Genomic DNA, 14,538 nt, shown 5'->3' with positions numbered 1-14,538 from the left:
TTCTTAGTCTCCCTCTCTCTCTTTCTTAGTCTCTCTCTCTTTCTTAGTCTCTCTCTCTCTCTCTTTCTTAGTCTCTCTCTCTTTCTTAGTCTCTCTCTCTCTCTCTCTTTCTTAGTCTCCCTCTCTCTCTTTCTTAGTCTCTCTCTCTCTCTCTCTCTTAGTCTCTCTCTCTCTCTTTCTTAGTATCTCTCTCTCTCTCTCTTTCTTAGTCTCTCTCTCTCTTTCTTAGTCTCTCTCTCTTTCTTAGTAGTCTCTCTCTCTCTCTTTCTTAGTCTCTCTCTCTTTCTTAGTCTCTCTCTCTCTCTTTCTTAGTCTCTCACTCTCTCTCTCTCTTTCTTAGTCTCCCTCTCTCTCTGTCTTAGTCTCTCTCTCTCTCTCTGTCTTAGTCTCTCACTCTCTTTCTTAGACTCTCTCTCTCTCTTTCTTAGTCTCTCTCTCTCTCTTTCTTAGTCTCTCTCTCTCTCTCTCTCTTTCTTAGTCTCTCTCTCTCTCTCTTTCTTAGTCTCTCTCTCTTTCTTAGTAGTCTCTCTCTCTCTCTTTCTTAGTCTCTCTCTCTTTCTTAGTCTCTCTCTCTCTCTTTCTTAGTCTCTCTCTCTCTCTCTCTGTCTTAGTCTCTCTCTCTATTTATTTGTCTCTCTCTCTCTCTTTATTTGTCTCTCTCTCTATCTTTCTTAGTCTCTCTCTCTCTTTTTCTTAGTATCTCTCTCTCTCTCTCTTTCTTAGTCTCTCTCTCTCTTTCTTAGTCTCTCTCTCTTTCTTAGTCTCTATCTCTCTCTTTCTTAGTCTCTCTCTCTTTCTTAGTCTCTCTCTCTCTCTTTCTTAGTCTCTCTCTCTTTCTTAGTCTCTCTCTCTCTCTCTCTTTCTTAGTCTCCCTCTCTCTCTTTCTTAGTCTCTCTCTCTCTCTCTTTCTTAGTCTCTCTCTCTCTCTTTCTTAGTCTCTCTCTCTCTCTTTCTTTGTCTCTCTCTCTCTCTTAGTCTCTCTCTCTTTCTTAGTCTCCCTCTCTCTCTTTCTTAGTCTCTCTCTCTCTTTCTTAGTCTCTCTCTCTCTCTTTCTTAGTCTCTCTCTCTCTCTCTTTCTTAGTCTCTCTCTCTCTTTCTTAGTCTCTCTTTCTCTCTCTTTCTTAGTCTCTCTCTCTTTATTTGTCTCTCTCTCTCTCTTTATTTGTCTCTCTCTCTATCTTTCTTAGTCTCTCTCTCTCTCTTTCTTAGTATCTCTCTCTCTCTCTCTTTCTTAGTCTCTCTCTCTCTCTCTTTCTTAGTCTCTCTCTCTTTCTTAGTCTCTCTCTCTCTCTTTCTTAGTCTCTCTCTCTTTCTTAGTCTCTCTCTCTCTCTTTCTTAGTCTCTCTCTCTCTCTCTCTCTCTCTTTCTTAGTCTCCCTCTCTCTCTGTCTTAGTCTCTCTCTCTCTCTCTCTGTCTTAGTCTCTCACTCTCTTTCTTAGACTCTCTCTCTCTCTTTCTTAGTCTCTCTCTCTCTCTTTCTTAGTCTCTCTCTCTCTCTCTCTCTTTCTTAGTCTCTCTCTCTCTCTTTCTTAGTCTCTCTCTCTCTCTTTCTTAGTCTCTCTCTCTCTCTCTCTCTCTCTCTCTTTCTTAGTCTCTCAGTCTCTCTCAGTCTCTCCCTCCCCCTCTCCCTCCCCCTCTCCCTCCCCTGCAAGAGGTCGGTGAAGGGAGAAACTCGATGCAACCACTGAAGTAGCGCTGTGGGTTTCCCTGAACCCACCCCGTCGTTAGAGAAATAAACGGTAAAAACCCTCTTTCAAATGTATGGGTTCAGACAAACCCGCATCGTCGTTAGAGGAATAAACGGTAAAAACCCTCTTGCAAATGTATGGGTTCAGACAAACCCGCATCGTCGGGAGTGTGTAGTCAAAAGCGGCATCCGGCAAAGGTTAAAAGTCTCCAACACTTAGGCGTAAACACAATCAGGAGAAGGGAAGATCCACACAATGAAACCAGAGAGAAAGTATGTCTCTGATAAAACTGAATGTGCTTGGAAGGACCTGGATCCACACTATGAAACCAGACACAGACTACATGTCTCTGATGAACTGACGGTTTTTAGAAAGAGCCCAGAGAAATAGATGCCGGGACGCCAAGTCACGTCAGCACTGGAAGGTAGAGCTGCAGACTACTGTGTTAAGGCTGTTCTTAACCAGACGAACCTTTGGTTCGCGAACTAGGTTCGTGGGGTTCGGCGAACCTCAAGACTGGTTCGGCGAACTTGTCTTGGTTCTTAACCAGACGAACCTGAGTTTTCGAACTAGGTTTGGGAGGTTCGGCGAACTAGGTTCGGGGTTTGCAAGTCATGTCTTGGGAACCTTGAAGATCGGGCCGAACCTTTGACTCTTCTGCCAAGGAGGAAGACAAATTATTGAAAAACTGAATCTCAATGGCGGACGAAATCACCCAAGTCAAAATTACATTTTCTGAGATTTTATAAAAACAACGCTTGAACGAAAAGGTAGAATGGTGACTTCCGTTCGATTTCAAGTTAAGCTTTTCACTTTTCCGAGCAAGACAACCGCTGAGAGTGAAAAAACGCCGCTGTTCGACTTCGAAATTTCCAGTCGTAGACGACCTTCGCTTAGGCAGTGTTACTCATTTCGCTGAGCTCGTTTTCGTATTGTTGTGCATTAGGATCATCTAGTATGATATGAATAAAAGCAGGAATGACTTCGGCATGTAAACGCATTGATTTTGTCGAAATCAGCACAGCAGTAAGCTAGATTCTTTCTGCTCAATTTGTTTAATTTTTTTCTTCAAAAGTTTATGACTTTGATTTTGATTGTTTGTTTATCTCATCGGCACAACATCCATCAGGCAAAATATCAATATGTTGAATGATAACGTTGAGATAAGGAAGTTCACACATTTATCTGCTTGCAACAACAATCGCAAGGACAGATCTATCTGCTTCGTTGACTGCTAGATTTTCATTGAATTTCCCAAGTAATGATGATCTCGTTTTCTCGTTTAGATCTGGACAGTGTTTGTGTTCTTAGATTCATGATTGACCATGCAGGCTGATTGAGATCATAACATTGTGTTTGTTTGTGCTGGTGCAATGTGCAGATCAATGGCCCGGACCGCAGGATGACCCAGTGATCAATACAACTTGCGTTCACCACTCAACATTGTCTTCCACCTAACTCAAGGGCAAAAATAAAGGTACATGGTGGTGAAATCATTGTGCAATTTATGTCTGTGAAGATCAAGATAGTTGTTAGCACTAACTGATCATGCTTATTATTATCAAGTTACATACACACTCCGCCCCAGCTCCACCCTAAACCCATAACAACACTCTCCAGTCCAACTACCCCCACCCTTCCGTGCAACATATGTTGCCGTCTGTACCTTGTTTGTGGTTATGGGGAGTGCTCAAATAGTTCCATAACTGTTAATATAAATTAAAAGTACTGAGAGTTTCATTTTCCATTGCTCTTCCCCTTCCTCACGTCACATTACACACTCCCTTTGCCCCATCCCCCACCCCCTCTCTCTTTCTATGCTCTCTTTTTTCTTTTACTTCTTCTTCTCTTTCTCTCTCTCTCTACCTGTATAAATCAGCTCTCTGGTTGTTGCTTCTGTAAGTGTAATGTAAAGTTCTACATCTCTGCATTTGTATTGTCATTTTTCAGAATGCCCTTGTAATAACTTCAGCGTCTGCCCATGGAGTCTATATAGGTCAAAGTCTCAAATGTGATGTGATCAAGAGGATGCCGCAATGATCCAGGTAATATTGCAAATACTCAAACTGATCTAAAAGCAGAAGCATAACGTGATCCACAAACATTTCTGCTTAAACATTACAGGGTTACAGTACACCCAGAAAAACAGCTGGATGTTAGTGCATAATTATCTGCAAGTGCAAGCAACATCGACCCTCTCCCCCTGCTCTTTTTCCATCAGCAAGAGCAACATTTATTTTCATGTACAACTTTTCTAGTGCCTCTTATGTTGTATAACTGTTGATATTTAAATGAAGCAAGTGTTTGTTTTCAATGGCACTGCATTTCCCATGTACACACACACACACACACACACACACATTCGCATTGTCTCTGCCTGTCTGTCTGTCTGTCTCTCTCTCTCTCTCTCTCTCTCTCTCTCTCTCTCTCTCTCTCTCTCTCTCTCTCTCTCTCTCTCTCTCTCTATTTCTCTGTTTTTACATAAGTAATTTTGATCACTTGCACTTCACTGGGATTTAGTTACTGAATCAGTCATTCAGTGAGAGTGTTATGTAGAGTAAGAGTATTGAGTCTGCTGCTGCTGCTGCTGTTGTTCTTACTCATTACTGTTTTTCCTCTCTGCATAATTCTTGTTCTCCCTTAAATTGCTGGTGTTATTTTCATCATTACAGTATCTGTCCATTGAGTCTGCGTCTGAGCTGTGATGGGACCAAAAAGATTCCAGAATGAAAGAGGTAACTTTTACTGATCTTTATTTAGTTTATGGAGAAGTTGGTTCACATAATGCATTATGATTACAGAGTTGCTGCCTTTTTAGATATATTAAACATTGTACCAGTCATTACATGATCAAACTGTGTTAGCCACCCCACCTTCCCCGGTCCCCAGCTATCCTTCTATCCCCGCCTCTAAACCCCCACCCCAATCCTTCCATCTCCCCCAAATCAAATTTACTGACACAACACTGATTTTCATTTTACCTTATTTAAGTGTTCTTTGAATAAAATTATATAGCCTGTTGCTGCTGCAAATGTTGTTGTGACTGTTCTTCCTCAGTGTATATTTTTTTCGTTTCCTCAGAAAGCAGTTCTCCCATGCACCACAGCGTCTATCAATGGAGTCTACAATATTGTCTGGGATGTGATTTGAGCAAGAGCATGTCAGAATGATCAAGGTAACTTTTTAAACACACAGAACTGATCAAACTGTAGAATTCAAGTACACAATTTCAGATGTTTTCAAATGCATAACATACTGCAACAGTCAGGGTCTTTCTCCACATAAAGAGTGTGAGGTTTTCTTGGTAAAATTGCGATTTTTGTCGCTATGCGCAGAGTGCGACCTTTTTATTTGATTTTTGTTATATTTAGTCAAGTTTTGACTAAATATTTTAACATCGAGGGGGAATCGAAACGAGGGTCGTGGTGTATGTGCGTGCGTGCGTGCGTGTGTGTGTGTGTGTGTGTGTGTGTGTGTGTGTGTGTGTGTGTGTGTGTAGAGCGATTCAGACTAAATTACTGGACCGATCTTTATGAAATTTGACATGAGAGTTCCTGGGTATGAAATCCCCGAACGTTTTTTTCATTTTTTTGATAAATGTCTTTTATGACGTCATATCCGGCTTTTCGTGAAAGTTGAGGCAGCACTGTCACGCTCTCATTTTTCAACCAAATTGGTTGAAATTTTGGTCAAGTAATCTTCGACAAAGCCCGGACTTCGGTATTGCATTTCAGCGTGGTGGCTTAAAAATTAATTAATGACTTTGGTCATTAAAAATCTGAAAATTGTAAAAAAAAATAAAAATTTATAAAACGATCCAAATTTACGTTTATCTTATTCTCCATCATTTGCTGATTCCAAAAACATATAAATATGTTATATTCGGATTAAAAAGAAGCTCTGAAAATTAAATATATAAAAATTATTATCAAAATTAAATTGTCCAAATCAATTTAAAAACACTTTCATCTTATTCCTTGTCGGTTCCTGATTCCAAAAACATATAGATATGATATGTTTGGATTAAAAACACGCTCAGAAAGTTAAAACAAAGAGAGGTACAGAAAAGCGTGCTATCCTTCTTAGCGCAACTACTACCCCGCTCTTCTTGTCAATTTCACTGCCTTTGCCATGAGCGGTGGCCTGACGATGCTACGAGTAAAATGGCATTGCGTTTCATTCTGTGAGTTCGACAGCTACTTGACTAAATATTGTATTTTCGTCTTACGCGACTTGTACTATAAACTAATAAAGGCAGATATATATTCAAATAAAAGAAAGTCTTGCATGGGGAGGAAGGAATATGCATGAGGCTTTTGACAAGACAAACTGTCCTTATTAGAGCCTAAACATACGTTCCTTACCGTTAGAACCAAAATGTCAGACATCATAGATGCTCCAATTAAACAAAAGAAGGGCATCCTTTTACTTAAACATAATTATACACTGTACCGCACATTAATAACCTGGTTGTGTTCTGTGGCAGTGCATAGTGGGAACCTTTTTGCTTAATGAATTTCACATGTGTCTGTAACTTGAATCTCCACCAAAAGAAGCTGGACGTAAAAAGGGGTGTCTAAAAAAAACCGCCCTATTTCCTTTTTGATCTCTTTTTTTTTCGCAGTCAAAAATGTGATTAAAAAGAAAATAGGGAGGTTTTTTTACCATCCTGTATAGTCTTGTTGTTCCCATGTAAAAACCTAGTCAAACATGTGGTGTCTGATATGCTGGGTAATATGGTGAGGAACATGCCTTTAAAGGCCCAGTGATAATTGTGAAAGCCGTTCTGCTCAGCTGGAATTTGATGAATTTTGTTGTTGTTGTGTTTAATGAAATGAATTCGCAAAAAGGAAAACAATTTTTTTTACTGTTCACACAAAGCACTTGTAGATAGTTGGTATGTGCCGCATGTCAGGGGTGGTCTTATTCAATCAATCAATATGAGGCTTATATTGCGCGTATTCCGTGGGTACAGTTCTAAGCGCAGGGATTTTTATTTTTTAATTTTTTTTAATTTTTATGCAATTTATATAGCGCACATATTCAAGGCGCAGGGATTTTATTTATGCCGTGTGAGATGGAATTTTTGTTTTTTACACAATACGTCACGCATTCACATCAGCCAGCAGATCGCAGCCATTTCGGCGCATATCCTACTTTTCACGGCCTATTATTCCAAGTCACACGGGTATTTTGGTGGACAGTTTTTATCTATGCCTATACAATTTTGCCAGGAAAGACCCTTTTGTCAATCGTGGGATCTTTAACGTGCACACCCCAATGTAGTGTACACGGAAGGGACCTCGGTTTTTCGTCTCATCCGAAAGACTAGCACTTGAACCCACCACCTAGGTTAGGAAAGGGGGGAGAAAATTGCTAACGCCCTGACCCAGGGTCGAACTCGCAACCTCTCGCTTCCGAGCGCAAGTGCGTTACCACTCGGCCACCCGGTCCTAATACATACAGGTAAACTGACAGGTACTTTTCCACAGTGGAACCCCCCTTTCAGACCCATTCATTTCAGACTTCCTCCTTTTTAAGATCTTGCTTCTTTAGATGTTCTGTGACGGGTGAAGTGGCGCGCAGTGGTAAGACGTCAGCCTCCTAATCGGGAGGTCGTGAGTTCGAATCCCGGTCGCTGCCGCCTGGTGGGTTAAGAGTGGAGATTTTTCCGATCTCCCAGGTCAACTTATGTGCAGACCTGCTTAGTGACTTAATCCCCTTCGTGTGTACACGCAAGCACAAGACCAAGTGCGCACGGAAAAGATCCTGTAAACCATGTCGGAGTTCGGTGGGTTATGGAAACACGAAAATACCCAGCATGCCTACTCAACGAAAGCGGAGTGAAGCTGACTATGCTCTCAGAGTATAGTGTGGGGAACCCAAATGGGCAAACGAGCTCACACGTCACCAGAATTTCTGGAACGCTGAAGAAGAAGAAGATGTTCTGTTCATAACCTGTAAATAAAACTAAATTACCCCCATTTTTAGACCCCTTCCATTTTAAGACTTGATTTTCTCACATTTTTTAAGGTCTTAAAAGGGGTTTCCCCTGTACTCCTAAAAAAACCCTGACCCACAAAGTAATTTAATTATAACTGCTGTAATCGTTCCTTCCGTGTGCTATTATCTGTGTTTTGTTTTTTTTCTCCTGTGTTGTCTCATCCTCTGTGCGCCCTGAAAGAGACCTCCGGGTCGAAATTGCCGTACCTTGTCTTATCCAGCTGTGATCCCGCCTTCGTATTAATGTGAGGGCAGTACCTTTTTTAAACTTTCAATATTGACCGTACGTTTTGCATAAAACACCAATAATGAATTAAAAATACATCAGAAAATTATTTCCTCACTATACACAATAACCCCTCATTTAAAGGCTGACAAAGTCCTATTTAATTAGTTTACTTACTTCCAGGGCTTTTCCCATCGTTGCGGGGATGTATAAATTAAGCTTCCTGCAAAGTTTTAGGTTTGAAGTCCTTACCAATTACAAGAAATAATCAATTCTTAATAAAGTTTATTGCTATCTTTAGAAACAGTTCTCCAGGGCTTGGGCTATTTTTAGACCGTCAACACAGACAGTACAGCTTCGTCAATCCCCGCGTGAAGGAAATCGCTCACCTTCCACGTGCAAAACGTAGTGATATTGACACGCCAGATTAGCGCGGTAGCGGATTGTGCTAAGCAGGAAAGCGCGCTTTTCTGTATTCTTGTTAACTTCGCAATTTCCGGAAAACATCCACTTTCACTTTGAGACTGTTCTGTTTACATTCGACACTATCAACACCACTTTGCAATACTGAAATAATTTTTTCTGTTTTTGAAAGCTACAGCCAATCGTTATTATATCCCCTTAGGTACAGTTTTATAACATTATTGGCACATGTAAACAATAGGAATTAATTAATGAACGCTACGAAAAGGGCAGCCTTTAACCTATGAACTTGCAACTGTGTTGACCTGTGTAATGTAACATAGACCACCACCATCTCTCTCTCTGTCTCTGTCTCTCTCTCTCTCTTACACCCCTTACCTGTTCGCAAACCTTTACCCAAATGTATGCTAAATGTATATACAATACAAGACAAGACAAGACATGGCAAGACAAGACAAGTTAGGAAAAGGTTGCCAGTAGGCCAATAGAGGGATGACAAGACAAGGCATGACAAGACAAGACAGGACAGGACAGGGACCAAAAAAAAAAGAAAGAAAAAAAGAAAGATAACTAATTCGGTCAACAGATGTTAAAGAAATAAGCATTTGTTTGGGTTGAATGTTTGGGTGTCACCCTGTATATATTTGTATTTTTGCAGGACAGGGTCGAGTTGTGATGATGTCAGGGCGACTGAAGACACACCAACAAGTATTCTTCGGAAGTGTTTGGAACACAAATGAACATTATTTCATAATAAAAAGGCGGCTGACATTGATGTTCATATCGGTTCATGTTCATATTCTCAGCACAGACGTGTGCTTAGAAATCGGATGTTTAAGAACAAGAGACAACCCTGAATAAAGCCTTATGAAATATGGTTGGAGCTGGATCAAAAGTGTGTGTGTGTGTGTGTGATTGAAGGGCAACATTTATAAATGATGAGACAGAAAGCTAAAGCACATCCTTTTATCGTACGTTCCATATCGTCCTCCTACTTTAAATGCTTGCTAATACAGACGTTCTCCAAGAAAATGTCTATCCAGTAATGTTTTGTTTATCGCAATGAAAGCTTTTTTTTTGAGAAGAATGAAGAGGAATCAAATTTTTTAAAAACAAAAAAACAAGACAATTGAATTGCTCAAAACGTAAAGAAACAGGATGATTTTGGTTCAGTAGTACTATTTGTAGACCCTTAAAGCAATACATCCACAAGGGATTCCAGTGTATCAGTGCAAATAGAAAATTTCTGATATAACTTGAAAATTAAAACAGACTGAATTGTGATAAAAAGAACCAAAATACTGAGTAGTTTTTTTTTAGGTCTCCCTCTTCACTCAATCCCCAAACTCATATTCTGTACCGAAAAGAGCTCAAACACACACGTGGACAGACAGACACGCACACACACTTTGGTAAACATCATGTATGCTTCTCGACTCTGCTGATCCACAATTAGAAATATCGCTATCATCATTTATTTTTGGTCACCGTCTTTCCCTTTTCACAGGCAAGTTTTTGTGTGTAGCATTTCCCATAGAACCCCGATGGCTCCACGGTAGACACAATGATCAGTCCATACCAGTCATGTTATTTTCTCGAATCAATTTATAACCTTTAACCCAGGAGGGTAAATGACATGGAAGGCTTCGGGTAATCTTGAACTTTAATGTGTTAAATTCATAGCTCATAATTCAGAGGCATTCAAGCCTCCAAATTTGGAGAACCTGCACTTGTAATCATAACAAGTCTTTTAGATCCCTTTAAAGTCACGGAATGAACTCCGATGAACTGTACGAATCATAGCGTACTCTGGTACGAATGCATTTTGTTTACATGCGTCAAAGAAGGAATTATCCGTGTCAGCGGACAGGGGAGGCAACTTTGTCGTGTAATTGAAGTCCCTTGGTTGACAACCTACGCCATTTTCGCCGATCAAACAACCAAATTAATTAATTATGCTTAGGTTTGGAGCTTAATCCGTCAATTAATTTCATGATAAATGTTCTTGGGCTTGATTACAGGTACTTGGATCTAAATTAAGTAAAGTATGCCACTCGATTCTGAGCTATGAATTTAACACACTAAAGTTCAAGATTACCAGGCTTCGTGCACCATGATCAAGTCGGAAGGAGAGACCCAAATCGACAACCAGCACGGAGTTACCACTCAATCGGTGATTTCGTCTTGGAGGCAGCCATTTTTGGAAGGGGAATAACTTACTTGCTTTTATTGTCGACTCGGAGTGAGCTCCCCTCGTTTGTCGGCGATCCAGGTTTCGTGTCTTAACTGGACGAACTAGTCCTTGAGTTTGCCGAACAAGTTCACCCAGTTAAGACACAAACCATGGTTCGCGAACCTTAGTTCGGCGAACCAATGGTTCGTCTGGTTAAGAACAGCCTTTACGCGTAAACAGCCCAGACATGATCAATAATTAAAAACACGATGAGCTGTCCCTAAATAAGGACCATGATAACAGAGGAGCCAAAGCAAAACCAAAAGGAGCTAGAAACGCTTACATAATAGTGCAGAAGGCTGCGGATCGGGCCGGTTGAGGGGGGGGGGGGGGGGGGGCATGATAAAAGCCAAACAGACAGTACGTTCTCTTTGTAGTCAGTCATCATTGGGGTGGAGAAGGGGGAAGATAATGCGCTTGGTTTGGGGTGGCGGGGAAATCGATTACGTTATCCGATAATGTTTAAACTTATCTTATGACACTTGCTTTTCATGGTGCAACTACATGTACATTGTGTATTCAGAAATAAAACAAGATAAAAAAAATCTTACGTAAGCTAAGAGCCAGTGAAGAACCTGATTATTTATTATTGTTCCTGTGTTGTGGGTTTTTTTAAGCCCACGCACATACATGCACACAGCTACTGATACCAGTGTATGTACATGCGTGTGTGTCTGTGTATGTATAAGTCCGTTTTTCAACACACAGACACCTCACACTAACTCCACACAAATTAACACCACACAGGTCCATACTTTAATTCTTCCACGATAAACATCATCACAATTTCTCGTCCGGCCCGTTGTACCTGGACCTAACGAACGGTGCCTGTTCATACAGAGAAACATCGACTGGCGGAGAGGTCCCATTCTCCTCCAGTTCAACCTTGTGGAAGTACTCGTACCACTCCTCTAGACAGTCGTAGGAGAGTGGTTGGTAGTCGTAGGAGAACTTGTTGGCGAACAGTTCAGGATCGGTGGTTAATACGGGTAGATCGCCCACCCCGAAGCGGCAGACTGCACGTACGAACTGTCCCTGACAGCCGGACCGACTCTCCATTGGTCGTGGTCCCAGATTTCAAAACGGTTGAAGTAGCTGGCATGCTGGTTGGTCAGTTGGCTGGAAGTAGATGGGGAAGTATGGTTAACCGAAAGTAGATGGGGAAGTATGGTTGAAGTAGATGTGAAAAAGGGGCGGTGAGTGGTATAGGCCTACGTTTAAAAAACGGTTGAAGTAGCTGGCATGCTGGTTGGATGTATGGTTGAATCGTAGTAGATGTGAAAAAGGGGCGGGGAGAGGAATACGTTTACAAAACGGTTGAAGTAGCTGGCATGCTGGTTGGAAGAGTGGCTGACTGGAAGTAGATGCGAAAAAGGGGCGGAGAAATACGATCACAAAACGGTTGAAGTGGCTGGCGTGCTGGTTGGATGTATGGTTGACTCGAAGTAGATGGGAAAAAGGGTCGGGGAGAGGAATACGTTTACAAAACGGTTGAAGTGACTGACGTGCTGGTTGGAGGTATGGTTTACTGGAAGTAGTTGGGAAAAAGGGGCTTGGAGCGGTATACGCATTCAAATCAGTGTGAAGAACTGGTGTGACTGACGTCATATCCGGTTGTTGCAAAAGTTGAGGCGGCACTGTTACGACTTTATATTTCCAAACTAAAATTTTGGTCAAGTCAGCAATCTTTGACTTAGTCTGGACTATGGGATTGCATTTCAGCTTGGAAGGTTTGAAGGTAAATAATGAGTTTGTTTATGAAAATTTTCAAATTTAAAATTAACATTTTAGTTATAGATCCAAAACTGATATCATTGTATTCCTAATATCATTTCCTGCATGTGTTCCACACACACACACACACACACACACACACACACACACACACACACACACTCACACACACACACACACACACACACACACACACACACACTCTCACACACACACACACACACTCAACCCCCCCCCCCCCCCACTCACACCGCCACCATCACCACCCCCGATCTACCGCCTCTCCGTACAATGCTCATTTCCTCTCCCACTCCAGGGCCGGACCCAGGGGGGGGTTCCAGGGGTTCCGGAACCCCACCCCTGGAAAAAGCATGTACCTTGCTTTGAGTTTGTTTTTTTTTTGCACCAAAACAATGCTGCTCTTAACCCTCAAAACATGTCCCAGATTGCACAGATTTTAACCGTTTTTCAAAAATTTTCCGGGGGAGCATGCCCCCGGACCCCCCTAGTTCGCGTGCCTGCTTTGCAGGCGCGCGCTTGTGGCTTTGCCACTTCGCTGATTTGCCCCCCCCAAAAAAAAAGGAGGAACCCCCCCCTTACAACTCATTTGGTCCGGCCCTGCACTCCAGCAAAGCCTGAGCCACGCCAGTTTCGAGAACGTAGTTCACGAAGCCTCTGCTGTCCGCAAGATGCACGCTGCCTTTGAACAGGTCAGGTTGAAGGGGGCGGGCAGAAAGCGTTCCCATCTCCAGCAAAACCTGAAGTCGTGTGAGAGGAAGTATTGGGCTTGACTTAGTGTATGAGATAGAGCATCTTGAACACACGGCCAGTACGGGGCGGGGACGTAGCTCAGTTGGTAGCGCGCTGGCTTTGTAGCCAGTTGGTCGCTATCAGCGTGGGTTCGATCCCCACGTTCGGCGAGAGATTTATTTCTCGGAGTCAACTTTGTGCAGACTCTCTTCGGTGTCCGAACACCCCCGTGTGCACACATGCGCACGAAAAAGATCCCACGCTCACAGCGAAAGTCTCAGGGCTTGGAAAACACGAAGACACGCATGCATCATCTCTCGTCTCTGATTATCATGATCGTATTTCGATACTTTGACGAGACAAACCCAATGCTGGTGTGTCGAAGAAGACAGCCACAGCGGGCTTGTTCGAATCAAAGTATCACACCATATCTTCAGCGTATTACCAATGCCTGTCCCAATATAGACCAGTTGGTCTAAGAGGACGTTAAACCCTAATAGTCAGTCACGGCCAGTACCGTCCTTGACATGGAACGATCCAAGGGGGGCAATCTCAGTCATCTCAAAGAGGGAAATCCAAACGCAATCCGCTTTGTTCGATTTTATGGGCTTGGACGATAGAGAAAAATAAGAAAAGCAAAAGCTGGAGTCCAGTCTGGACGAAACTGCTATCAAGAACGCAGGATTGATTTTTTCTGAGTTGTTTTTTTTAGCCGTAAGCGCCATGAATTTCTCATAACTGCTGTTCACAATGCGGCCGCAGTGAAACCAACAAAGGGGCCTCACTCTGGAAGAGTTTCCTGCTCCGATAAACATGGCGCTTACGGCTAAAAAAAAAACTCAGAAAAAATCAATTCTGCGTTCTTGATAGCAGTTTCGTCCAGACTGGACTCCAGCTTTTGCTTTTCTTATTTTTCTCTATCGTCCAAGGCCATAAAATCGAACAAAGCGGATTGCGTTTGGATTTCCCTCTTTGAGATGACTGAGATTGCCCCCCTTGGATCGTTCCGTGTCAAGGCCAGTTACACGGTACTGGCCGTGTGTTCAAGATGGAGATAGAGGGGCTTCCAAAATTAGGCGGGGAGGGGGGGGGGGGGGCTTCTGGTCTATGTAAAAGCCTGGCCAGATATGAGATGTGTGTGTCTGAGTTTTACGTGGTAGCACAGTCTCTCTATTTTTTTTTTTTTTTTTTTTTACATAACGTTTCACTCTTAAAATTTTAAACAAAAGGTGGTCCTGAGTTTTAACATCTTTTATGAAATAACATATGAATTAAATATCAAATAACCAAAGGGAAGTAATCGCTCAATGCATACGACATGTGTAATAGAGTAAGCGAGAGTTGTACGGAACCTTTTCTCCTGGCACCTGAGAGAATAACAAGCATTAAAATGAACAAGCGAGATTATGCTTTTAATGGTCCCTCCCCCCCCCCCCCTCCCAAGTAAGACAACGCATACGACCATAACGATTCCTTTTAAC

General features: G+C 42.1%; 2 long non-coding RNA genes across 3 annotated transcripts in view; both read left to right on the top strand.

Annotated features, from left to right (window-relative positions):
- Positions 1-14,538, top strand: part of LOC138963223 (uncharacterized) — a 174,464-nt gene that overhangs the window by 148,201 nt on the left and 11,725 nt on the right. The gene's annotated exons all lie outside the window — the stretch shown is intronic.
- Positions 2,980-9,191, top strand: LOC138963213 (uncharacterized). Of its 2 annotated transcripts, XR_011454751.1 has the most exons (4): positions 2,980-3,165; positions 3,639-3,733; positions 4,361-4,423; positions 8,999-9,191. It is a non-coding gene; the product is annotated as an uncharacterized lncRNA (long non-coding RNA). The 2 variants fall into 2 exon arrangements; XR_011454750.1 differs by having other exon boundaries at positions 2,980-3,733.

This window comes from Littorina saxatilis, linkage group LG3 (assembly GCF_037325665.1).
Source record: "Littorina saxatilis isolate snail1 linkage group LG3, US_GU_Lsax_2.0, whole genome shotgun sequence".
Classification (NCBI taxonomy): domain Eukaryota; kingdom Metazoa; phylum Mollusca; class Gastropoda; order Littorinimorpha; family Littorinidae; genus Littorina; species Littorina saxatilis.
This window is presented reverse-complemented; position numbering and strand designations above follow the sequence as displayed.